Here is a 26,679-nt window from a genome sequence, read left to right as displayed (position 1 = left end):
ATTCTACTGAAACTGCCCTACTAAAACTCATCAATGACCTAATAACGGCCAAAACCAATGGGCACTACTCCATACTCATACTTTTAGACCTCTCTGCTGCCTTTGACACAGTTGACCACCTGTTCCTCCTCAGCAAATTACACTCCCTTGGCCTCCGTGATTCTGCATTATTCTGGTTCTCCTCCTACCTATCTCAGCGCACTTTCAGTGTCACTTACAACTCCATCTCCTCCACTCCCCTTCCTCTTTCTGTTGGGGTACCCCAAGGCTCTGTCCTTTGGGCCTCTCCTTTTCTCACTCTATACCTCTTCCCTGGGCCAGTTGATAACCTCCCATGGCTTCCAATACCACCTCTATGCCGATGACACACAGATCTATCTCTCCACTCCTCAACTCACCCCCTCTATCTCCTCACAGATCTCAAACTTGCTGAATGACATATCAGTATGGATGTCACACCACTTCCTCAAACTTAATCTTTCTAAAACTGAGCTTGTTATATTTCCTCCTTCACGGTCCCCCTCCTGTGACTTCACCATTAATATCAACAACACAACCATTGGTCCCTCCACACATGCAAGGGTCCTGGGTGTAATCCTTGACTCTGACCTCTCCTTCAGCCCCCATATCCAATCACTGGCTAAATCCTGCCACCTTAACCTCCGCAACATCTCCAGAATTTGACCCTTCCTGACTAATGACACCACAAAGCAACTTATTCACTCCTTGATTATTTCCCGCCTCAACTACTGCAACTCTCTCCTTAATGGCCTACCCTTAAGCAGGCTATCCCCCTTCAGTCTATTATGAATGCTGCTGCTAGACTAATACACCTCACTAATCGATCCATGACTGCTGCTCCTCTCTGCCAATCCCTTCACTGGCTTCCCCTACCCTACCGTGTAAAATTCAAAATGCTAACCATAACATACAAGGCCATTCACAACATCTCCCCCATCTACATCACCAACCTCATCTGCAGATATCACCCAAATCGCCCCCTCCGCTCCTCCCAAGACCTCCTGCTCTCTAGCTTCCTTGTTACCTCCTCCCATGCTTGCCTTCAGGACTTCTCTAGAGCCTCTTCCATCCTCTGGAATTCCCTGCCCCAGTATGTCTGATCAGACCCTACCCTGTCCACCTTTAGGAGATCCCTGAAAACTCATTTATTCAGGGAAGCCTATCCCACACCCACATAACTGTCCCTGAGCCACTCCCATCAAATCATTCTTTGCAGCTATTACCTTCTGTACCACCACCCCCTCCCTTTAGAATGTCAGCTCTATGAGCAGGGCCCTCCTGTACCTTTGTATTGCACTGTACTGTAATTGTGTTGTCCCCTTATACATTGTAAGTCACTGCGTAAACTGTTGGCATTATATAAATCTCGTATAATAATAATTTAATAAGCCTTAGGGATTCATGGAGGGAGATGGAGGAGGTTGGGGAGAGCTGGGGGGTAGGGGGGGTTATGTTAATAGAAAACAACAAAGATAATAAAGGAAAATGGTAAACTGTTCAGGCTCATTGAGAAAAGGAAAGAAAAAGGGAAAAAAAAAAAAGGGAAATAGTAATAGCGGCATGTGGGTAAGGGATGAGCGGCAGATCTGAAGCGGCAGCCCCGATTTCTCCCTCAGTAGGGACCTTACTTTTGTAAGATAGACTTCATATAAGTCAGATTAGGTTAGAGTGACTGGGAAGATTGGAGAATTGAATTACGTGTAACTGATTTGGGTGGGAAGAGTGCACTTTGGTAAATTTTTCTTTTTTTTTTCTCTCTCTCTATCTCTCTTTTCATTGGAGGGGTTAAATTATGTTCTTTTAACACAAGAGGCCTTAATTCTCCTTCTAAAAGAAACCAAATCCTGAACTCATTTCATAAGCAAAAGATATATATCATACTGTTTCAGGAAACGCATTTTCGTTCAGATGACATTCCGAAAATTATTAGTAGAAACTGTTACCTGGATCCACGACACATTTGCATATTCCAAATCAAAAGGAGTATCTAATTCGTTCCACAGAAACATACCCCATCAAATATTGCAAAATTATAAGGGTGGAGATGGTAGATCCTTAATTGTGAGGGCAATGTTATATGGGAAAATCTTTACAATTATAAACCTCTACCTACCAAATTATGAACAAATGAAGAGCGGGATGGAGGCTCTTTCAAACGCAATGGAGAAAGCGGAAGGAGTAATAATTTTGGGGGCGATTTCAATTTTATATTGGATACAAAAATGGATACTACTAGTAATCACACACATAGAAATAAAAGCCAATTATAGGGAATTTAAACATTTATTGGGAAACTATCAAATTATAGATATTTGGAGGATTCAACATCAAACGGAAAAGAACTATGCATACTATTCAACAATACATGACTCATATAGAATAGACCATTTTTTCATTAATCTTGCTGGTCTAATGATGACCCCTTTAACAGATATAGGTGGATTTTTGTGGTCGGACCATGCCCCAATATATTTGGAACTTAAGATAACGGAACATAAAAAGAACTAGAGAGTTGTGGAGGTTGAACGATAATTTAATTAAAGATAAAGAATGTGAAAATTATATTTGAAAAGAAATTATAGCATTTTCGTTAACTCATCAAAAGATGAAACCTCTAATCCAATAAAATGGGAAGCTTTAAAATGCTTCATCAAGCACGGATCTAGACTTAAAAAAGAAAAAGAACAAAAGAAAGTTCAAATAATGGTAGAAATTGAGAATTTGGAAAAAAAACATAAACAGAACCCTAACTCATTTGATAGAATTATTTTGAAAAATAAACGAATGGAATTACAAGCTGTGCTTGATGAGGAGTCTCTTCAATTAAGGGATAAAAACAAAACTCAACGGTATCAATATGGAAATAGAACAGGGAAAATGTTAGCTAAAACACTAAGGGATCAACAGCCCATGACATCCATAGTAAAAATCTTAAAAACAAACGGGGAAATTACTTATGATCCAATAGAAATAACCAAAACTTTTCATACATATTACTCAAATCTGTATAATATAAATAAACAACTTGTGAATAGAGAGAAAGAAGAAAAGGGGAAGAGATTAGTAAATATATAAAGGAAACCACTTTACCCATGTTCTCTAGGGAGGTAACTGAGGATCTGGAAAAATAAATTTCAACAGAGGAGATTCAACAGGCGATTTCAGAACTGGTCCTGGGGAAAAGCCCAGGCCCGGATGGATATACCCCCAGATTCTATAAGACATTCCAGGATTTAATCATACCTATTCTCAAAAAAACATATAATTCCATATCTAGAAATCAAACGTTTGCACCATATAGTACAGAAGCTCATATAGTATTAATTCCTAAACCAGAGAAAGATTATAGTTACATAGTTACATAGTAGGTGAGGTTGAAAAAAGACACAAGTCCATCAAGTCCAACCTATGTGTGTGATTATGTGTCAGTATTTCATTACATATCCCTGTATGTTGCGGTCATTCAGGTGATTATCTAATAGTTTCTTGAAGCTTTCAATGCTCCCCGCTGAGACCACCGCCTGTGGAAGGGAATTCCACATCCTTGCCGCTCTTACAGTAAAGAACCCTCTACGTAGTTTAAGGTTAAACCTCTTTTCTTCTAATTGTAATGAGTGGCCACGAGTCTTATTAAACTCTCTTCTGTGAAAAAGTTTTATCCCTATTGTGGGGTCACCAGTACAGTATTTGTAAATTGAAATCATATCCCCTCTCAAGCGTCTCTTCTCCAGAGAGAATAAGTTCAGTGCTCGCAACCTTTCCTCATAACTAAGATCCTCCAGACCCTTTATTAGCTTTGTTGCCCTTCTTTGTACTCACTCCATTTCCAGTACATCCCTCCTGAGGATTGGTGCCCAGAACTGGACAGCATACTCCAGGTGCGGCCGGACCAGAGTCTTGTAGAGCGGGAGAATTATCGTTTTATCTCTGGAGTTGATCCCCCTTTTAATGTATACCAATATTCTGTTTGCTTTATTAGCAGCAGCTTGGCATTGCATGCCATTGCTGAGCCTATCATCTACTAGGACCCCCAGGTCCTTTTCCATCCTAGATTCCCCCAGAGGTTCTCCCCCCAGTCTATAGATTGCATTCATATTTTTGCCACCCAAATGCATTATTTTACATTTTTCTACATTGAACCTCATTTGCCATGTAGTCGCCCACCCCATTAATTTGTTCAGGTCTTTTTGCAAGGTTTCCACATCCTGCGGAGAAGTTATTGCCCTGCTTAGCTTAGTATCGTCTGCAAATACAGAGATTGAACTGTTTATCCCATCCTCCAGATCATTTATAAACAAATTAAATAGGATTGGTCCCAGCACAGAACCCTGGGGAACCCCACTACCCACCCCTGACCATTCTGAGTACTCCCCATTTATCACCACCCTCTGAACACGCCCTTGTAGCCAGTTTTCAATCCATGTACTCACCCTATGGTCCATGCCAACGGACCTTATTTTGTACAGTAAACATTTATGGGGAACTGTGTCAAATGCTTTTGCAAAATCCAGATACACCACGTCTACGGGCCTTCCTTTATCTAGATGGCAACTCACCTCCTCATAGAAGGTTAATAGATTGGTTTGGCAAGAACAATTCTTCATGAATCCATGCTGATTACTGCTAATGATATCATTCTTATTACTAAAATCTTGTATATAGTTCCTTATCATCCCCTCCAAGAGTTTACATACTATTGATGTTAGGCTAACTGGTCTGTAATTCCCAGAGATGTTTTTTGGGCCCTTTTTAAATATTGGTGCTACATTGGCTTTTCTCCAATCAGCTGGTACTATTCCAGTCAATAGACTGTCTGTAAAAATTAGGAACAACGGTCTGGCAATCACCTGACTGAGTTCCCTAAGTACCCTCGAATGCAAGTCCCGGTGATTTATTAATGTAAAGTTTCTCAAGTCTAATTTTAATTCCGTCCTCTGTTAACCATGTAGGTGCTTCCTGTGTTGTGTCATGTGGATAAACACTGCAGTTTTGGTTACTGAAGCCCCCCGATTCACTTGTGAATACTGAGGAGAAGAATAAATTCAGTACCTTTGCCATCTCCCCATCCTTTGTAACCAGTTGTCCTTCCTCATTCTTTATGGGGTCAATATGGTCTGTCCTCCCTTTTTTACTGTTTACATACTTAAAGAATTTCTTGGGATTTTTTTACCTTATACACATTCCGTGTATAAGGTAGTGACAGCATGTAAAGTAACTCTGCGATGACCACAGTGGAGGGGGGCAAGACACACACGGGGGGAGGTTTCACTCACTTTCATGAAGTGAGTGTGGACATCAATCCACGAGCGCCGAGCTCGTATGCATCCAGGAGTATCACCAATCTGGAATCTGTCCCCGTGCCTGGAAACTGGAATATGTCCCCGTGCCTCTCTCCTCAGTGTTCGTCAGGTAGAGTAGTGATGTACAGTGTGAGGGGGAAAGAGACACACATAGCGTGATCCCATATAAAATAAAAATAAAATATAAATAAAATAAAATAAATATACCTTTTATATGGGATCACGCTATGTGCGTCTCTTTCCCCCTCACACTGTACATCACTACTCTACCTGATGAACACTGAGGAGAGAGGCACGGGGACGATTGGAATTGTTTTGTGTTTCTCATCACGAGTTTTTGTTTTTTGGACTGGATGATAGAACTAATATTCATGTTTGCCCTAGGGATTTGTCACTTGTAGTTCACCAGGATTTGGCACGTTTTTGCTAATGGGGCACTAGCCCACATATATATATATATATATATATATATATATATATATATATATTTTTTTTTTTTTGCATTATATATTTTTTTGCATTGTGTCATTATTCACCCTATTTGTGTTAGTATATGCATTTTTGCTTTGCTATATTCAAGCAGTCACTGTTTCACAATTACCTTTATATATATTAGGCTTTGTCTGCCTGCAACATTATAGTCATGTTGATCAGCTACGTTGCACTGCACTGCATCCCCACCATGTTCTTTTAGCATGTAGGATCCATTCATGCATTGGCCCGTTTCTGCTTTTTTAGTTCACTTTGCCACTGTAGTCATCTTTGTAGCTCCCCCCTCATCACAGCGCAACTACCATCTTCCCCCACATAACTAACCCTATTATAACAATACCAAATTTGATCAAAGAATTTAAAAGATTTGGGGAATTAAGTAACTTTAAAGTTAATTATGAGAAATCAGAAATGTTAAATATATCGTTAACAGAAAAAATACACACTCTCCTACAAAAAGATTTCCAGTTTAAATGGAAGCAAGAAGCAATTAAATATTTGGGAATATTTATCCCGAAAGACCTGAAGCAATTACAGGAGCTGAATTACAATGCAACAATCCATAAAATAATTAAACTATTACAAAAATATGATAAAATAACATACTCATGGATAGGAAGAATTAATATAATAAAAATGGATATATTGCCGAAATTATTATATGTTTTTCAAACAGTACCCCTTGTCCCTCCAAGAAAACTGATGCTGGAATTAAGAAAAGCACTAGTACATTTTATTTGGGCTCAAAAAACTCCTAGAATAAAAAGAGAAATTTTAATTAGAACAAAAGATGGAGGCTTAGCATTGCCAGATTTTTTTAAGTATTTACAGGCAGCATCAATAACTAGAATTATAGATTGGTATCACAACAAGGAAAAAAACAATGGGTTAACCTAGAAGAAGAAATAATAGGACCACAGCTAATGCCCCGTACACACGGTTGGATATTCCGACGGAAAATGTGTGATAGGACCTTGTTGTCGGAAATTCCGACCGTGTGTAGGCTCCATCACACATTTTCCATCAGATTTTCCGACACACAAAGTTTGAGAGCAGGATATAAAATTTTCCGACAACAAAATCCATTGTCGGAAATTCCGATCGTGTGTACACAAATCTGACGGACAAAGTGCCACACATGCTCAAAATAAATAAAGAGATGAAAGTTATTGGCCACTGTCCCATTTATAGTCCCGACGTACGTGTTTTACGTCACCGCGTTTAGAACGATCGGATTTTCCGACAACTTTGTGTGACCGTGTGTATGCAAGACAAGTTTGAGCTAACATTCGTCGGAAAAAATCCTAGGATTTTGTTTTCGGAATGTCCGAACAAAGTCCGACCGTGTGTATGGGGCATTAGAGTCCTGCCTTGGATAAAACACCATTTAAGACCAAAAAAAGAAAAACTAACAATCTTTGTACAGGCCACATTAAAAATATGCGACAACATAAAAAAGGGGAAGCTCTCCACCATGAACGGACCAATGACACCTCTATTCCTCAATCCTGATTTCCCACCAGCTTTAAAAACAACAAATTATTTAAAAAGAAAGGCCTGGAGCGGGAGGAGTGAAATGGAGCTAGCAGAGGGCCGGCATGACAGGGGGATAAGGGTACAGCAAGGGTTAAAGTGGAAATTGTGTAGAAAGTTGGTGAGCTGGGGATTGGTTAGAAAGTGCAGAGAGGGGAGTGGTTTAGTTTATTTAGGGAGCAGGAGGGGTGTCCCTGGCAACATTGCAGGGAGAGTGTTAAGAGGAGAAGTTTAGCCCCCAGAGTAGAGCGTAATGGTGGACTTTGAAAGTTTGTTAGCCCAGCTACGGGCTGCTGCTACCACCCACGGCCCTGAATGGCTTCATAGCCAGGTGGCTGTGCTCCTCAGAGACCAGGCAGGAGCAGAGGTAAGGGGACAGGACCTCCCACGCGCCCGGAGGTTGCAGCCTCCAGAGCGTTTTCACCAGGAGCCTTCCCCAGAGCATCACACCACGTCAGGAGCCCCCCGAGCGGGACCCGTCAGGCCCAACAGCGAAACGGCACCCGGTTTCTGGCACAGTGGGACCTGGACAGAATCCTCATCATCGGCGGAGCTCAGTGGGCGAGGCATCGGCGCGAGCCAGCGTTTCCCCCCGCCCGCTCGGCGAGGACAATGTGAGCGTACGGACACTCCCTTGGTTGCTTCTGCAGCCAGGGGGAGGTCTCAGCGTGGGAAGATGATGTCAACGGCCGCCGGGCTTCCCCCATTCTCAGCCGGTGGCTCGGAATTACGAAGCGGTACCCCTTCCAGGAGGAATGGGCAGTCCAGCAGCCAGATACCCAGAGTGCCGGTTCGGAAGACAGCGATCTTGGTGGGAGGAGCCAGTGTCAGGAGGTGTGGCCAGCACGGTCAGGAGACGACAGCATCCAGGCCCTCATCTCCGGGGATGGATGACACGGAGTCCCTGCAATCGCCCGGTGATCGGTCTGAGGGATAGCTGAGCAGATTTGAAGCAGAGGAAAGACAGGAGCATCCGGCGCCATCGGATTCGGGAACAGCGGCAGCGGGGACAACCCCTGGTCAGCCCAGTAAGTCACTTTCTGGTTCCTCTCTAGCACTCACCAATGCTTTACAGGGGTTGTTGGGGGTAACAAATGTGGGGGGGTCAGGGACCACAATGGGTGGGCCGCAGTCTATATCGACCACGGTAGTCGACCCCCGGCTGGCGGGCCCGGTGCCCGCCTCTGGAGGGGCTGATGGGCAATTGCAGGTTTTGTTGGGGGGTTTACGGGAGCTGGTACAGAGGTTTGCACTGGGCACGAGTGGGCAAGCGCCGCAAGCGGCAGTGTGGGTGCCACTAAGTGAATTATCGCCCTTGGGCGGGGGGGTTGGGGTCCCCCTAATTGATTGACAGTGCCCACTGGGACGGGGCCCCTGCCAGTGTCTGCCCCGGCTACTACAGTGGCAGCAGTTGCAGGGTAGAAATGGGGTGCAGCCCAAGAAAGTGGCAGCAAGACGGACGTGGTTCGCATTGTGGATGCAGCGAAATGCGAGGTATACGTCTGCTTCGAGGGGCCGCTGGGGTCACACCTGAAGTCAGAGGTCAGGGATAAGATCGTGAAGGGTGAGTATGTGGAGATTTTTTCCCTCCTGCCCTTGGAGAAGTTTAACCTGGATAGGGTGAAGCCAGATGATAGCAAAAAGGAGGATGAGAAGAAACGGCGGTATCGGCTGATACCGCGCACATTACCCAACTGGCTGCAAGCATTTGCCATTATGGCGAGCGTCATAGGTGAGAAGAACCCCGAACATTGTTTGGCACTCTTTTGCTACATGGACGCCGTTGGGGAGGCCTACAGAGTGTATGGGGGTACAGCGTGGCTCAGGTACGATGAGCAGTTCCGGCAACGTAGGGCGGTGCGTCCCTCCCTTTGCTGGGACCATAAGGACATTAGCCTCTGGATGAAGCTAATGTCCTCAGCGCGGGCCCCAAACCAGTTTTTTCCAGGGGGGACCGGCGGTCCTTCTTCCCCCGGACAGCCGGCTGCCAAAAAATGTGGCGTCTGCTGGTAATACGATGGAACGTGTAAGTTTGGAGGCACCTGTCACTTCAAACACGAGTGCTCATGTTGCAGTGGATCTCATTCCGGATCACGCTGTAAAAGTTAAGGGTTGCCCCGGAGAGCTTGGTAACAAAAGGGAGGACACCAGTGAGGGTGGAAACGATGCAGCCTTTCCTACCCGGACTGGGCGGCTGCTTGGCTTTTGTGGGAGGGGTTCTTGGAGGGCTTTAGAATCCCTAGTTCATTGGCTGTCATACCACCGGTTGCAAAGAATTTGCGATCTGCATTGATTCACCCCGGGGTGGTTGGGGAAAAATTTGGGAAGGAAGTGGCGTTGGGTCGCATGGCCGGGCCATTTCAGGAGCGGCCTATGCCGAATTTGGTGGCTTCCCCTCTGGGAGTGGTTCCTAAGAAGGAGCCGAATAAGTTCCCCCTCAGGATTCATACCAGACAGCTGTCAGCACTGCCTGTCACTCATCGGGAAAGGAAAAAAAGTTTTCCTTTCCCGATGAGTGAGTCATCTCGGCGCTGGCTCCCGCGATGGGGCTCGCAGGTGTCAAATCTCGCCGAGAAATGCAGCAAGATTGACACAACATCGTGGTCACCTACTGTATGCTTCGCACTCCTTCTGCATTGGAGCGGCTACAGAGGCTGCTCAATGTGGGTTAGACGAAGCTGCTGTTAAGCGGATTGGCCGTTGGGAGTCATGAAGATTTTGTACCTACGTGCGGCCGCACTTGGTGGTCGAGTAGAGAGCGGCCCACTAATTGACTTTGAAGAGGATGATGGGTACTTAAGGGGATTGCTCAAAGTTTATGGGTTTTGGTGGTCAGCATGTGACATTGGTTATCTGTGGTTTTTCTTCCTTTCTTTCAGATGGAATCCAGAGGGGTCTCGTATGGATATTGGGCCACTCTTATGTGTTTTGGGGGGGCAAGGCAGGCTGATATGAGACCTAATGGGAGGTAATTGGGGATTTCCAGGGAGGAGGCATGTACAGTGGGTATCGAAAGTTTGGGCACCCCAGGTAAAAATGTGTATTAATGTGCATAACGAAGCCAAGAAAAGATGGAAAAATCTCCAAATGGCATCAAATTACAGATTAGACATTCTTATAATATGTCAATTACACTTTCAAAATTACAGAAAACAAAAAAATGGCGTCTGCAAAAGTTTGGACACCCTGCAGAATTTATAGCATGCACTGCCCCCTTTGCACAGCTTAGACCTGCCAGTGTCATGGATTGTTCTCAATCATCATCTGGGAAGACCAGGTGATGTCAATCTCAAAGGTTTTAAATGGCCAGACTCATCTGACCTTGCCCCAACAATCAGCACCATGGGTTCTTCTAAGCAGTTGTCTAGAAAACTGAAACTGAAAATAGTTGACGCTCACAAAGCTGGAGAAGGCTATAAGAAGATAACAAAGCATTTTCAGATGTCAATATCCTCTGTTCAGAATGTAATTAAGAAATGGCAGTCATCAGGAACAGTGGAAGTTAAAGCAAGATCTGGAAGATCAAGAAAAATATCAGACAGAACAGCTCGCAGGATTGTGGGAAAAGCAATTCAAAACCCACGTTTGACTGCACGATCCCTCCAGAAAAATCCGGCAGACACTGGAGTTGTGGTACACTATTCCACTATAAAGAGATACTTGTACAAATATGGTCTTCATGGAAGAGTCATCAGAAGAAAACCTCTTCTACGTCCTCACCACAAAAATCAGCGTTTGAACTTTGCAAATGAACATATAGACAAGCCTGAGGCATTTTGGAAACAAGTTCTGTGGATCGATGAGCTTAAAATAGAACTTTTTGGCCGGAATGAGCAAAGGTACATTTGGAGAAGAAAGGGCACAGAATTTAATGAAAAGAACCTCTGTCCAACTGTTAAGCATGGGGGTGGATCAATCATGCTTTGGGGTTGTATTGCAGCCAGTGGCACAGGGAACATTTCATGAGTAGAAGGAAAAATGGATTCAATAAAATTTCAGGAAATTTTGGATGGTAACTTGATGCCATCTGTGAAAAAGCTAAAAGAGAGGATGGCTTCTACAAATTGATAATGATCCTAAACACACCTCAAAATCCACGGGGGATTACATCAAGAGGCGTAAACTGAAGGTTTTGCCATGGCCTTCACAATCTCCTGACCTCAACATTATTAAAAATCTATGGATAGACCTTAAAAGAGCAGTGCGTGACAGACAGCCCAGAAATCTCAAAGAACTGGAAGACTTTTGTAAGGAAGAATGGGCAAAGATACCTCAAACAAGAATTGAAAGACTCTTGGCTGGCTACAAAAAGCGTTTACAAGCTGTGATACTTGCCAAAGGGGGCAGTACAAGATATTAACTCAGCTGGATGCCCAAACTTTTGCAGACACCATTTTTTTGTTTTCTGTAATTTTGAAAGTGTAAATGATTGAAATAAAATCTAACTTTTTTTGACATATTATAAGAATGTCTAATCTGTAATTTGAGGATTTTTCCATCTTTCCTTGGCTTTGTTATGCACATTAATACACATTTTTACCTGGGGTGCCCAAACTTTTGATCCCCACTGTATACGCTGGTTAGGTAGGCCAGGAATGCAATGGGCTAGGGTATTGCCTGTGGGCAGCATTTTGCGTGCCTTGACAGACCACCTGATGTGTTGGTGCTTCACATCGGTGGTAATAACCAGGGGGGTCATCCCATCCGAGAGCTCATCAAAGATGTTAAGATTGATTTCTTACGCTTGAGAACTTCCTTCCCTGAGATGTTGATCATTTGGTCCGATATTGTGGCCAGGACAACTTGGAGGTTGGCAAGGTCTGTGGACCGCTTAAATAAAGCCAGGATTAAAGTTAACAAAAGAGTGGGCCAATTCGTGATACGGAACTGAGGTTTTGTGGTCCGCCACTGGGAGTTGGAGAGGGATGTTGGGCTGTACCTGTGAAGGGACGGGATTCACCTGTCTGAAGTAGGAATTGATCTCTGGTCCCTGGGTTTGGAGGAGGGGATTCAGAGGGTGTTGAGAGTGTGGAGGGGCTCCCAAGGGTAAGGGGGTCACCCTTGTTAGCTGTGGCGGTGGTGGTGGTCTTTGATGGTGGTAACCCAGGAGATGGAAGTGTGGGTGACTCAATGGTTATGGGCCCCTCTTGGTGTGTACAGTTAACCTGGATTAGCTGAAGATGGTAATGGTGACACTGCGGGTAACGAGTTGTCTTTGGGTTGGCGCTATCACGGCCATAGGCCTCTTACGGTAGAAGGCCTGCAGTGTAGAAGTGGAACAGAATTTTTGTTGGGAAGTGCTGTCATAGACCACCGGGGGGAGAAACTGACATTTGAGTTTTGTTACGTTTAAAATGTTATATATATATATATATATATATATATATATATATATATATATATATATATATTTATTTTATATATATTTTATATTGGTTAATAAAAAAGGCTGCTATGGCCAGTTTTACTCCAACAAAGTGTGGTTTTGTCATTATAGGTAAGGTTAAAGGGGAGTTAAGGTTGGAGCATGATAAATGGTGGCAGTCATTAAAAGGAAAGGTGTGCATCTTATATACACTGGTCAAGAAAGGCCTGGAGCTGGAGGAGTGAAATGGAGCTAGCAGAGGGCCGGCATGACAGGGGGATAAGGGTACAGCAAGGGTTAAAGTGGAGGTTGTTTAGAAAGTTGGTGAGCTGGGGATTGGATAAAAAGTGTAGAGAGGGGAGTGGTTTAGTTTTTTTAGGGGGCAGGAGGGGTGTCCTGGGCAACATTGCAGGGAGAGTGTTAAGAGGAGAAGTTTCCCACCCGCCCTCCCTGTGTGTTTTTGTTTGCTTTAATGATATTTAGTTACAGGTGCGGTATAATAGAACATGTCGTGGCAGCGAACAACTTGCGGTGGTGGTGGTCTTTGATGGTGGTAACTAGGGATGAGCTTCGAGTTCGAGTCGAACTCATGTTCGAGTCGAACTCATGTTCGACTCGAACATTGGCTGTTCGCAAGTTCGCCGAACAGCGAACAATTTGGGGTGTTCGCGGCAAATTCGAATGCCGCGGAACACCCTTTAAAAGTCTATGGGAGAAATCAAAAGTGCTAATTTTAAAGGCTAATATGCAAGTTATTGTCATAAAAAGTGTTTGGGGACCCAAATGCAAAAAAAAGTTTTAAAAACGGCCGTTTTTTCAGGAGCAGTGATTTTAATAATGCTTAAAGTCAAACAATAAAAGTGTAATATCCCTTTAAATTTCGTACCTGGGGGGTGTCTATAGTATGCCTGTAAAGGGGCGCATGTTTCCTGTGTTTAGAACAGTCTGACAGCAAAATGACATTTTGAAGGAAAAAACTCATTTAAAACTACCCGCGGCTATTGCATTGCCGACAATACACATAGAAGTTCATTGATAAAAACGGCATGGGAATTCCCCAAAGGGGAACCCCAAACCAAATTAAAAAAAAAAAATGAAGTGGGAGTCCCCCTAAATTCCATACCAGGCCCTTCAGGTCTGGTATGGATATTAAGGGGCACCCCGGCCAAAATTAAAAAAAAAAAATGACGTGGGGTTCCCCCTAAATTCCATACCAGACCCTTCAGGTCTGGTATGGATTTTAAGGGGAACCCCGCGCCAAAAAAAAAAAAAAAAAAACGGCGTGGGGTCCCCCAAAAATCCATACCAGACCCTTATCCGAGCACGCAACCTGGTAGGCCGCAGGAAAAGAGGGGGGGACGAGAGTGCACCCCCCCCTGAACCGTACCAGGCCACATGCCCTCAACATTGGGAGGGTGCTTTGGGGTAGCCCCCAAAAACACCTTGTCCCCATGTTGATGAGGACAAGGGCCTCATCCCTACAACCCTGGCCGGTGGTTGTGGGGGTCTGCGGGCGGGGGGCTTATCGGAATCTGGAAGCCCCCTTTAACAAGGGGACCCCCAGATCCCGCCCCCCCCTGTGTGAAATGGTAAGGGGGTACAAAAGTACCCCTACCATTTCACTAAAAATCTGTCAAAAATGTTAAAAATGACAAGAGACAGTTTTTGACAATTCCTTTATTTAAATACTTCTTCTTTCTTCTATCTTCCTTCATCTTCTGGTTCTTCTGGTTCTTCTGGCTCTTCTGGTTCTTCCTCCGGCGTTCTCGTCCAGCATCTCCTCCGCGGCATCTTCTATCTTCTTCTCCTCGGGCCGCTCCGCACCCATGGCATGGGGGGAGGCTCCCGCTCTTCTCTTCTTCTCTTCTTCTTTTCTTCTCTTCTTCATTTTCTTCTTTACTTCCCCTTTATCCAGACAGTGTTCTTGCATGCCCGCCAATCACACAGGAAGAGGACGAGGAGTAGGAGGAGGATTGTGTCAGCATGGAGGTGGAGCCTGGCACTCAGCATCAGAAGCAGTCTTCAAGGGATCATTTACAGTCCAAAGAAACCCATGGACTTGTACGTGGCTGGGAGGAGGTTGCTGCGGATCATGTTGTCCTTAGTGACCCAGAGGACTCTGGACCAAATGCCTCAGCAAACCTATGCTGCATGGCCTCCCTGATCCTGCAAAGCCTGGGAGGGATCCTCGTATTTGTGGTAACAAGGGGAGGGATGATTACTGGCTGGCAACCCTCCTTGATCCACGTTACAAGGGTAAGGTTGTGGACCTTATCGTGCCGTCGCAGAGGGAGCAGAGGATGAAACACCTTCGGGAGGCCTTGCAGAGCCTGGGAGGTTACAATTTCCTGGTCTTCCTGGACAACGTGTTGCTGAGGCTTCGGTCAGTCACAGAAGGAGCGGTGGAGAAGGTGGCCGTCTGACCGATGCGTTCAGACATTTTTTTAGTCTGCAGCCCAAATGCCTGAACGGTTCCAGCAACCATCGTCAGAGTTTGATTCACATGGTGCAGGATTACCCAGGGGCAAGATCAGACTTGGACACCTTTTCCACTGAAAATCCTCTGGGTTACTGGGTCTTCAGGATGGATCACTGGCCAGAGCTTGCACAGTATACAATTGAGCTACTGGCCTGTCCTGCATCCAGCGTTCTTTCGGAACGCACATTCAGTGCTGCTGGAGGCTTTGTAACCGATCACAAGGTGTGCCTGTCCACCGAATCTGTCAATCGGCTGACCTTCATAAAAATGAATCAGTCTTGGATCACCACCAGCTACCAAGCACCTGATGCTGATGTAACCGATTGATTTTTTTTAAATGTGAGATCCCTTCAAGAATGCCTATGCTGATGCTGAGTGACTATCCTGACACAATTCTCTTCCTCCTCAATTTTCATGCTGATAGCTTGTAAGAACATTTTTGGTTCTGGGCACCGCCACCAGTGGCCAAGGCCCAATTTTTCTGCCCCTGTTTAACAGGGGCGTGTAATAATAATTTTTGATGCAATACTTTGCAGCAGGGCTCATTCCTGCACTCCAACTAGAGTATCTGTGAGGGGTTGCAGTGTTGTGGCACCAGCACCAGTGCCTAAGGCCCAATTTTTCAGCCCCTGCTTAACAGGGGCGTATAATTACAATTTTTAAGCAATACTTTGCAGCAGGGCTCATCCCTGTGCTCCAACTATAGCATCTTGGAGGGGTTGCAGTGTTGTGGCACCAGTGCCTAAGGCCCAATTTTTCTGCCCCTGTTCAGCAGGTGCATGTAATTACAGTTCTTGATATAATATTTCACAGCAGGGCCCGTTCCAGCATCCACCAAGAGTAACTGTGAGGACTTAAGCCCTGTACACACGGTCGGACATTGATCGGACATACCGACGACAAATTCCATCAGATTTTTTCCGACGGATTTTGGGCCAAACTTGTCTTGCATACACACGGTCGCACAAAGTTGTCAGAAAATCCGATCGTCCTGAATTCGGTGATGTAAAACACGTACGTCGGGACTATAAATGGGGCAGTAGCCAATAGCTTTAGCCTCTTCATTTATTCTGAGTATGCGTGGCACTTTGTGCATCGGATTTGTCTACACACGATCGGAAATTAAACGCTTGGATTTTGTTGTCGGAAAATTTTATATCCTGCGCTCAAACTTTGTGTGTCGGAAATTTAGACGGAAAAAGTCAGATGGAGCCCACACTCGATCGGAATTTCCAACAAACACAATCCAATCGCACTTTTTCTGTCAGAAAAACTGACCGTGTGTACAGGGCATTACAGTGTTGTGGCACCAGCACCACCACCATCAAAGGCCCAATTTTTCTACCACTGTTCAACAATGGCATGTAATTACAATTCTTGATCTAATATTTCACAGCAGGGCCCGTTCCTGCGCCCACCAAGAGTAACTGTGAGGGCTTACAGTGTTTTAGCAACACCAACATCTAAGGCCCCAATTTCTGCAGAGTATATAGTAGGCCCCTACTTTCAAACATCCAACTTACAAACGACTCCTACTTGCAAACGGAAGGAGACAACAGGAAGTGAGATGAAATCTACCCCTAGTAAGGGAAATTCTCTCCTGTAAGATTTAATATGGGAAAAACTTGTCTCCTCTCCACTGATGCTTTATCACCAATCCTTGTTTCACTAAAACCCCCAAATTTTCAAAAAACATTTGTCATTGGGACAGAAAGTGAGGTGAAATCTTCCGAAGAGGAGCACAGACAGCAAAACAAATGTTACTGGGGTGATAACCCTTCCCTATGTTTTCCAAAAAGCTTAAAAATAGATTTTTTGGCTGGAGCTACACTTTAAAAATGTACCAGTTCAAAATTACAAACAGATTCTACTTAACAACAAGCCTACAGTCCCTGTTTTGTTTGCACCGCCTTTATACTGCTGTTCTGAGTATATAGGGCCTGGGGCCCCACGCCTTTCCTTTTTTTAATTTGGGTGCGGGGTTCCCCTTAATATCCATACAAGACCCAAAGGGCCTGGTAATGGACTAGGGGGTGGGGGGTACCCATGCCATTTGTCTCACTGATTTTAATCTATATTGCCAGGACCAGACATTATATTAAAGCCACAAGCAGTTTTAAATTACTTTTATTCCTTTAGAAATGTCATTTTGTGCAGGGACTGTTCTAAGCACGGGAAGCACATGCCACTTTACAGGCATACTATAGACACCCCCCAGGTACGATATTTAAAGGAATATTTCACTTTTTTTCACTTTAAGAATCATTAAAACACTGCTCCCCAAAAAAATGCCCATTTTTAAAACTTTTTTTTGCATTAATACATGTCCCCTGAGGCAGGACCCGGGTCCCCAAACCCTTTTTAGGACAATACCGTGCAAATTAGCCTTTAAAGTTTGCACGAAAGTTGCCCCATCATACTGCCCCATCAAATTGCCCCATTGTAATGCCCCATCAAAACGGCCCCATCAAATTGCCCCATCATACTGCCCCATCAAAACTGCCCCATCAAATTGCCCCCATCATAATGTCCCATCAAAATGACCCCATCAAATTGCCCCATCAAAATTGGCCCCATCAAAACTGCCCCATCAAAACTGCCCCATCATACTGCCACCATCAAAATTGCCCCATTTTACTGCCCCATCAAAATTGTCCCATTAAGACTGCCCCATCATCAACATTGCTGCATCATTAAAACAGCCCCATCAAACTGCCCCTATCAAACTGCCCCATTATACTGCCACCATAAAAATTGCCCCCATTATACTGCCCCATCAAAACTGCCCCATCATGCTGCCCCATCAAAACTGCCCCATCAAATCTGCACCATCATACTGCCACCACCAAAATTGCCCCATCAAAACCGCCCCATCAAAATTGCCCCATCAAACTGCCCCATCATACTGCCCCCATCAAAATTGACCCATGATACTGCACCATCAAAATTGCCCCATCAAATTATCCCATCATACTGCAACATCAAATTGCCCCATCATACTGCCCCATCAAAATTGCCCCATCATAGTGCCCCATCAAATTGCCCCATCATACTGCCCCATCAAAATTGCCCCATAATACTGCCCCCATCAAAATTGACCCATGATACTGCCCTATCAAAATTGCCCCATCATAATTGCCCCATCAAAACTGCCCCATCATACTGCCCCATCATTCTGCCCCATCAAATCTGCTCATCATACTGCCCCAGTAAAATTGCCCCATCATACTACCCCTTCAAAATTGCCCAATAAAAACTGCCTCATCATACTGCCACCATCAAAACTGCCCCATCATACTGCCCCATCAAAACTGCCCCATCATACTTCCCCATCAAAATTGGCCCATCATACTGCCCCCATCAAAATTGCCACATCATACTGCCCCATCAAAACTGCCCTAATCAAAATTGGCCCATTATACAGCCCCAATCAAAATTGCCCCATCAAATTGCCCCATCATACTGCCACCATTAAATTGCCCCATCAAATTGCCCGAATCAAAACTGCCCCATCATACTGTCCTATCAAACAACCCTCATCATACTGCCCCATCAAAACTGCCCCATCATACTGCCCCATCATACTGCCCCATCATACTGTCCCATCAAAATTGCCCCATCAAAACTGCCCCACCATACTGCCCCATCAAAATTGCCCCATCATACTACCCCATCAAATTTGCCCCATCATACTGCCACCGTCAAAATTGCCCCATCAAAACTGCCCCATCATACTGCCCCATCAAAACTGCCCCATCATGCTTCCCCATCAAAATTGCCTCATCATACTGCCCCCATCAAAATTGCCACATCATACTGCCCCACCAAAACTGCCCCAATTAAAATTGCCCGATCAAATTTGCCCTATCAAATTGCCCCATCAAAATTGCCCTATCATACTGCCCAATAATAACTACCCCATCAAAACTGCCCCATCAAAACTGCCCCTATCAAAATGCCCCCATCAAAATTACCCCATCATACTGCCATCATCAAAACTGCCCCATCAAAACTGCACCATCATACTGCCACCATAAATTTGCCCTATCAAATTGCCCAAATTAAAACTGCCCCATCATACTGTCCTATCAAATAACCCCCATCATACTGCCCCATCAAAACTGCCCCATCAAAATTGCCCCGTCATTCTGCCCCATCAAAATTGCCCCATCAAAGCTGCCCCACCATACTGCCCCATCAAAATCGCCCCATCATACTACCCCATCAAAATTGCCCCATAAAAACTGCTCCATCGTACTGCCACCATCAAAACTGCCAAATCATACTGCCCCATCAAAACTGCCCCATCATACTGCCCCATCAAACTTCCCCATCAAAATTGCCCTATTATACTGCCCCGATCAAAATTGCCCCCAAAATACTGCCACCATCAAATTGCCCCATCAAATTGCCCAAATCAAAACTGCCCCATCATACTGTCCTATCAAATATCCCCCATACTGCCCCATCAAAACAACCCCATCATACTGCCCCCATCAAAATTGCCCCATCAAATTGCCATATAAAAATTGCCCCATCATACTACCCCATCAAAATTGAGCCATCAAAACTGCCCCATCATACTGCCACCATCAAAACTGCCCCATTATACTGCCACCATCAAAATTGCCCCCATTATACTGCCCCATCAAAACTTCCCCATCATGCTGCCCCATCAAAATTGCCCCATCATACTGCCCAATAATATCTGCCCCATCAAAACTGCCCCTTTAAAATTGCCCCATCAAAACTGCCCCATCAAAATTACCCTATCATACTGCCACCATCAAAACCATGAAAATTGCCCCATCATATTGCCCAATCAAAACTGCCCTATCAAATTGCACCATCATTATGCCCCATCAAAATAGGTCCCATCAAAATTGCCCTATCAAATTGCCCCATCATACTGCCACCACCAAACTGCCCCCATCAAAACTGCCCCATCAAAATTGCCTTATCATACTGCCCCAATCAAAACTGCCCCATCATACTGCCCCATCAAAATTGCCACCGTCAATATTGCCCCATCATACTGCCACCATCAAAATTGCCCCATCAAAACTGCCACCATCAAAACTGCCCATCAAATTTCCCCCAACACATTGCCCCAGCATACTGCCACTATCACAAATGCCCCAATCAAAATCGCCCCATCATACTGCCCCCATCAAATTGCCCCAATCAAAACTACCCCATCATACTTCCCCATCAAATTGCCCCCATCATACTGCCCCTTCAAAACTGCCCCATCATACTGCCCCATCAAAATTTCCCCATCATACTGCCCCATCAAAATTGCCCCATCATAGTGCCCCATCAAAATTGCCCCATCATACTGCCCCATCAAAATTGCCCCATCAAATTGCCCTATCATACTGCCACCATCAAAATTGCCCCCATCATACTGCCTCATTAAAACTGCCCCATCATACTGCCCCCATCAAAACTGCCCCATCATACTGCCCCCATCAAAACTGCCCCATCATACTGCCCCCATCAAAATTGCCACATCATACTGCCCCATCAAAACTGCCCCAATCAAAATTGCCCCATTATACTGCCCTGATCAAAATTGCCCCATAAAATTGCCCCATCAAAACTGCCCCATCAAAACTGCCCCATCAAAATTGCCCCATCATACTGCCCAATAATAACGGCCCCATCAAAATTGCCCCTTTAAAATTGCCTCATCAAAACTGCCCCCATCAAAATTACTCCATCATACTGCCACCATCAAAACTGCCCCATAAAACCATCAAAATTGCCCCATCAAATTGCCCCCATCAAATTGCCAATCATACTGCCACCATCAAAATTACCCCATCATACTGCCACCATAAAAATTGCCCCATCATACTGCCCCATCATATTGCCCCATCAAAACTGCCCCATCAAATTGCCCTATCATACTGCCCCATCAAAATTGCCACAATCAATATGGCCCCATCATACTGCCACCATCAAAATTGCTCCATCAAAACTGCCACCATCAAAATTGCCCCATCTAAACTGCCCCATCATACTGCCCCATCATACTGCCCCCATAAAAATTGCTTCATCATACTGCCCCATCAAAACTGCCCCATCAAATTGCACTATCATAATGCCCCTATCAAATTGACCTATCATACTGCCACCATCAAAATTGCCCCCATCAAAACTGCCCCCATCAATACAGCCCCCCATCAAAATTGCCCCATCATACTGCCCCCATCAAAACTGCCCCATCATACTGCCCCATCAAAATTGCCACCATCAATATGGCCCCATCATACTGCCACCATCAAAATTGCCCCATCAAAACTGCCACCATCAAAATTGACCCATCAAAACTGCCCCATCATACTGCCCCATCAAAATTGCCCCATCAAACTGCCACCATCAAAATTGCCCCCATCATACTGCCACCATCAAAATTGGCCCATCAAATTGCCCCATCATACTGCCCCCATCAAAACTGCCCCATCATATTGCCCCATCATAATTGCTCCATCAAATTGCCCCAATCAAAACTGCCCCATCAAATTGTCCCCATCAAAATTGCCCCATCATACTGCCACCATCAAAATTGCCCCATCATACTGCCCCATCATAATTGCTCCATCAAATTGCCCCAATCAAAACTGCCCCATCAAATTGTCCCCATCAAAATTGCCCCATCATACTGCCACCATCAAAATTGCCCCATCATACTGCCCCATCATAATTGCTCCATCAAATTGCCCCAATCAAAACTGCCCCATCAAATTGTCCCCATCAAAATTGCCCCATCAAAACTGCCACCATCAAAATTGACCCATCAAAACTGCCCCATCATACTGCCCCATCAAAATTGCCCCATCAAACTGCCACCATCAAAATTGCCCCCATCATACTGCCACCATCAAAATTGGCCCATCAAATTGCCCCATCATACTGCCCCCATCAAAACTGCCCCATCATATTGCCCCATCATAATTGCTCCATCAAATTGCCCCAATCAAAACTGCCCCATCAAATTGTCCCCATCAAAATTGCCCCATCATACTGCCACCATCAAAATTGCCCCATCATACTGCCCCATCATAATTGCTCCATCAAATTGCCCCAATCAAAACTGCCCCATCAAATTGTCCCCATCAAAATTGCCCCATCATACTGCCCCCATCAAAATTGCCCTATCATACTGCCCCATCAAAATTGCCCTATCATACTGCCCCCATCAAAATTGCCCCATCATACTGCCCCATCAAAACTGCCCCATCAAAATTGCCCCCATCAAATTGCCCCATCATACTGCCACTATCAAAGTTGCCCCATCATACTGCCCCATCAAAATTGCCACCATCAATATGGCCCCATCATACTGCCACCATCAAAATTGCCCCATCAAAACGGCCACCATCAAAATTGCCCCATCAAAACTGCCCCATCATACTGCCCCATCAAAATTGCCCCATCAAATTGCCCCATCATACTGCCACCATCAAATTTGCCCCCATCATACTGCCACCATCAAAATTGGCCCATCAAATTGCCCCATCATACTGCCCCCATCAAAACTGCCCCATCATATTACCCCATCATAATTGCTCCATCAAATTGCCCCAATCAAAATTGCCCCATCAAATTGTCCCCATCAATATTGTCCCATCATACTGCCCCATCAAAATTTCCCCATCCTACTGCCCCCATCAAACTTGCCCCATCATACTGCCTCATCAAAATTGCCCCATCAAATTGCCCCATCATACTGCCACCATCAAAATTGCCCCATCATACTGCCACCATCAAAATTGGCCCATCAAATTGCCCCATCATACTGCCCCCATCAAAACTGCCCCATCATATTGCCCCATCATAATTGCTTCATCAAATTGCCCCAATCAAAATTGCCCCATCAAATTGTCCCCATCAATATTGTCCCATCATACTGCCCCATCAAAATTGCCCCATCATACTGCCCCCATCAAAATTGCCCCCATCAAAACTGCCCCATCAAAATTGCCCCCATCAAATTGCCCCATCATACTGCCACCATCAAAATTGCCCCATCATACTGCCACCATCAAAATTGCCCCATCATACTGCCACCATCAAAATTGCCCCTTCATACTGCCCCATCAAATTCCCCAATCATACTGCCCCCATCAAAACTGCCCCATCATACTGCCACTATCAAAACTGCCCCCATCATACTGCCCCATCAAAATTGCCCCATCATACTACCCCATCAAAACTGCCCCATCATACTGATCCATCAAAATTGCCCCATCATACTGCCACCATCAAAATTGCCCCATCATACTGCCCCATCAAAATTGCCAAATCAAAACTGCCCCATCAAAATTGCTCCATCAAAATTGCTCCATTGAAATTGTCCCATTAAATTTCCATCATCAAATTGCCCCATCATACTGCCACCATCAAAATTGCCCCATCATACTGCCACCATTAAAATTGCCCCATCTTGCTGCCACATCAAATTGCCCCATCACAACTGCCTATCAAATTGCCCATCAAATTTGCCCCATCATACTGCACCATCATACTGCCCCCATTAAATTGCCCCATCAAATTGTCCCATCAAAACTGCCCCATCATATTGCCCCATCATAAATGCTCCATTAAATTGCCCCAATCAAAACTGCCTCATCAAATTGTCCCCATCAAAATTGCCCCATCATACTGCCCCCATCAAAATTGCCCCATCATACTGCCCCATCAAAATTGCCCCATCATACTGCCCCATCAAAATTGCCCCATCATACTGCCCCCATCAAAACTGCCCCATCAAAATTGCCACCATCAATATGGCCCCATCATAATGCCACCATCAAAATTGCTCCATCAAAACTGCCACCATCAAAATTGCCCCATCAAAATTACCCCATCAAAACTGCCCCATCAAAATTGCCCCATCAAATTGCCCCATCATACTGCCACCATCAAAATTGCCCCCATCATACTGCCCCCATCAAAACTGCCCCATCATATTCCCTCATCATAATTGCTCCATCAAATTGCCCCAATCAAAATTGCCCCATCAAATTGTCCCCATCAAAATTGCCCCATCATACTGCCCCATTAAAATTGCCCCATCATACTGCCCCCATCAAAATTGCCCCATCATACTGCCCCATCAAAATTGCCCCCATCAAATTGCCCCATCATACTGCCACCATCAAAATTGCCCCATCATACTGCCACCATCAAAATTGCCCCTTCATACTGCCCCATCAAATTCCCCAATCATACTGCCCCATCAAAACTGCTCCATCAAATTGCCCAATCCTACTTCCCCATCAAAATTGCCCTATCAAATTGCCCCATCATACTGCCACCATCAAAACTGCCCCACCATACTGCCCCATCAAAACTTCCCCATCATACTGCCCCATCAAAACTTCCCCATCATACTGCCCCATCAAAATTGCCCCATCAAAACTGCCCCATCATACTGCTCCATGAAAATTGCCCCATCATACTGCCACCATCAAAATTGCCCCATCATACTGCCCCATCAAAACTGCCCCATCAAAACTGCCCCATCAAAATTGCTCCATCAAAATTGCTCCATTGAAATTGTCCCATTAAATTTCCATCATCAAATTGCCCCATCATACTGCCACCATCAAAATTGCCCCATCATACTGCCACCATTAAAATTGCCCCATCTTGCTGCCACATCAAATTGCCCCATCACAACTGCCTATCAAATTGCCCATCAAATTTGCCCCATCATACTGCACCATCATACTGCCCCCATTAAATTGCCCCATCAAATTGTCCCATCAAAACTGCCCCATCATATTGCCCCATCATAAATGCTCCATTAAATTGCCCCAATCAAAACTGCCTCATCAAATTGTCCCCATCAAAATTGCCCCATCATACTGCCCCATCAAAATTGCCCCATCATACTGCCCCATCAAAATTGCCCCATCATACTGCCCCCATCAAAATTGCCCCATCATACTGCCCCATCAAAATTGCCCCATCATACTGCCCCATCAAAATTGCCCCATCATACTGCCCCCATCAAAACTGCCCCATCAAAATTGCCACCATCAATATGGCCCCATCATACTGCCACCATCAAAATTGCCCCATCAAAACTGCCACCATCAAAATTGCCCCATCAAAATTACCCCATCAAAACTGCCCCATCAAAATTGCCCCATCAAATTGCCCCATCATACTGCCACCATCAAAATTGCCCCCATCATACTGCCCCCATCAAAACTGCCCCATCATATTCCCTCATCATAATTGCTCCATCAAATTGCCCCAATCAAAATTGCCCCATCAAATTGTCCCCATCAAAATTGCCCCATCATACTGCCCCATTAAAATTGCCCCATCATACTGCCCCCATCAAAATTGCCCCATCATACTGCCCCATCAAAATTGCCCCCATCAAATTGCCCCATCATACTGCCACCATCAAAATTGCCCCATCATACTGCCACCATCAAAATTGCCCCTTCATACTGCCCCATCAAATTCCCCAATCATACTGCCCCATCAAAACTGCTCCATCAAATTGCCCAATCCTACTTCCCCATCAAAATTGCCCTATCAAATTGCCCCATCATACTGCCACCATCAAAACTGCCCCATCATACTGCCCCATCAAAACTTCCCCATCATACTGCCCCATCAAAACTTCCCCATCATACTGCCCCATCAAAACTTCCCCATCATACTGCCCCATCAAAATTGCCCCATCAAAACTGCCCCCATCATACTGCTCCATGAAAATTGCCCCATCATACTGCCACCATCAAAATTGCCCCATCATACTGCCCCATCAAAACTGCCCCATCAAAATTGCCAAATCAAAACTGCCCCCATCAAAATTGCTCCATTGAAATTGTCCCATCAAATTTCCGACATCAAATTGCCTCATCATACTGCCACCATTAAAATTGCCCCATCATACTGCCACCATTAAAATTGCCCCATCATACTGCCCCCATCACAACTGCCTATCAAATTGCCCATCAAATTTGCCCCATAATACTGCACCATCATACTGCCCCCATCAAATTGCCCCATCAAATTGTCCCATCAAAACTGCCCCGTCAAATTGCCCATCAAAATTGCCCCATCATACTGCCCCCATCAAAACTGCCCCATCAAATTGCCCCATAAAAATTGCCCCATCATACTGCCCTCATCAAATTGCCCCATCAAAATTGCCCCATCATACTGCCCTCATCAAATTGCCCCATTAAAACTGCCCTTAAAAACTGCCATCTATCCTTTGAGCACCAATGGTGAGAAGAACTATAAGATATCTCTATATTGAAGCTCTTATTTGGTGTTGGGAACTGTCACATTGGACTTTCTATAATGCTTTGTATTGTTTTTTGTTACTGATTTTGGAAATCTATTATTATGTTTTTCCACTGAAGACATCATTTTATATCTGTAACCAAATCAAGATATTTATTTATCACTGTGAGCGCCATTTCATTTCTTTCATGGTTTTTAGGTAATAG

The 26,679-nt window shown here is 44.8% G+C and overlaps 2 protein-coding genes across 4 annotated transcripts in view; both read left to right on the top strand.

Moving 5' to 3' along the window:
- The window catches only part of LOC141117699 (NACHT, LRR and PYD domains-containing protein 3-like), a 2,363,088-nt gene that overhangs the window by 2,101,824 nt on the left and 234,585 nt on the right, over positions 1-26,679 (top strand). The window lies entirely within an intron of this gene.
- LOC141117536 (NACHT, LRR and PYD domains-containing protein 3-like) overlaps positions 1-26,679 on the top strand; it is a 387,369-nt gene that overhangs the window by 211,725 nt on the left and 148,965 nt on the right. The gene's annotated exons all lie outside the window — the stretch shown is intronic.

Source organism: Aquarana catesbeiana, linkage group LG13 (assembly GCF_042186555.1).
Source record: "Aquarana catesbeiana isolate 2022-GZ linkage group LG13, ASM4218655v1, whole genome shotgun sequence".
In the NCBI taxonomy this organism is placed as follows: Eukaryota; Metazoa; Chordata; class Amphibia; order Anura; family Ranidae; genus Aquarana; species Aquarana catesbeiana.
This window is presented reverse-complemented; position numbering and strand designations above follow the sequence as displayed.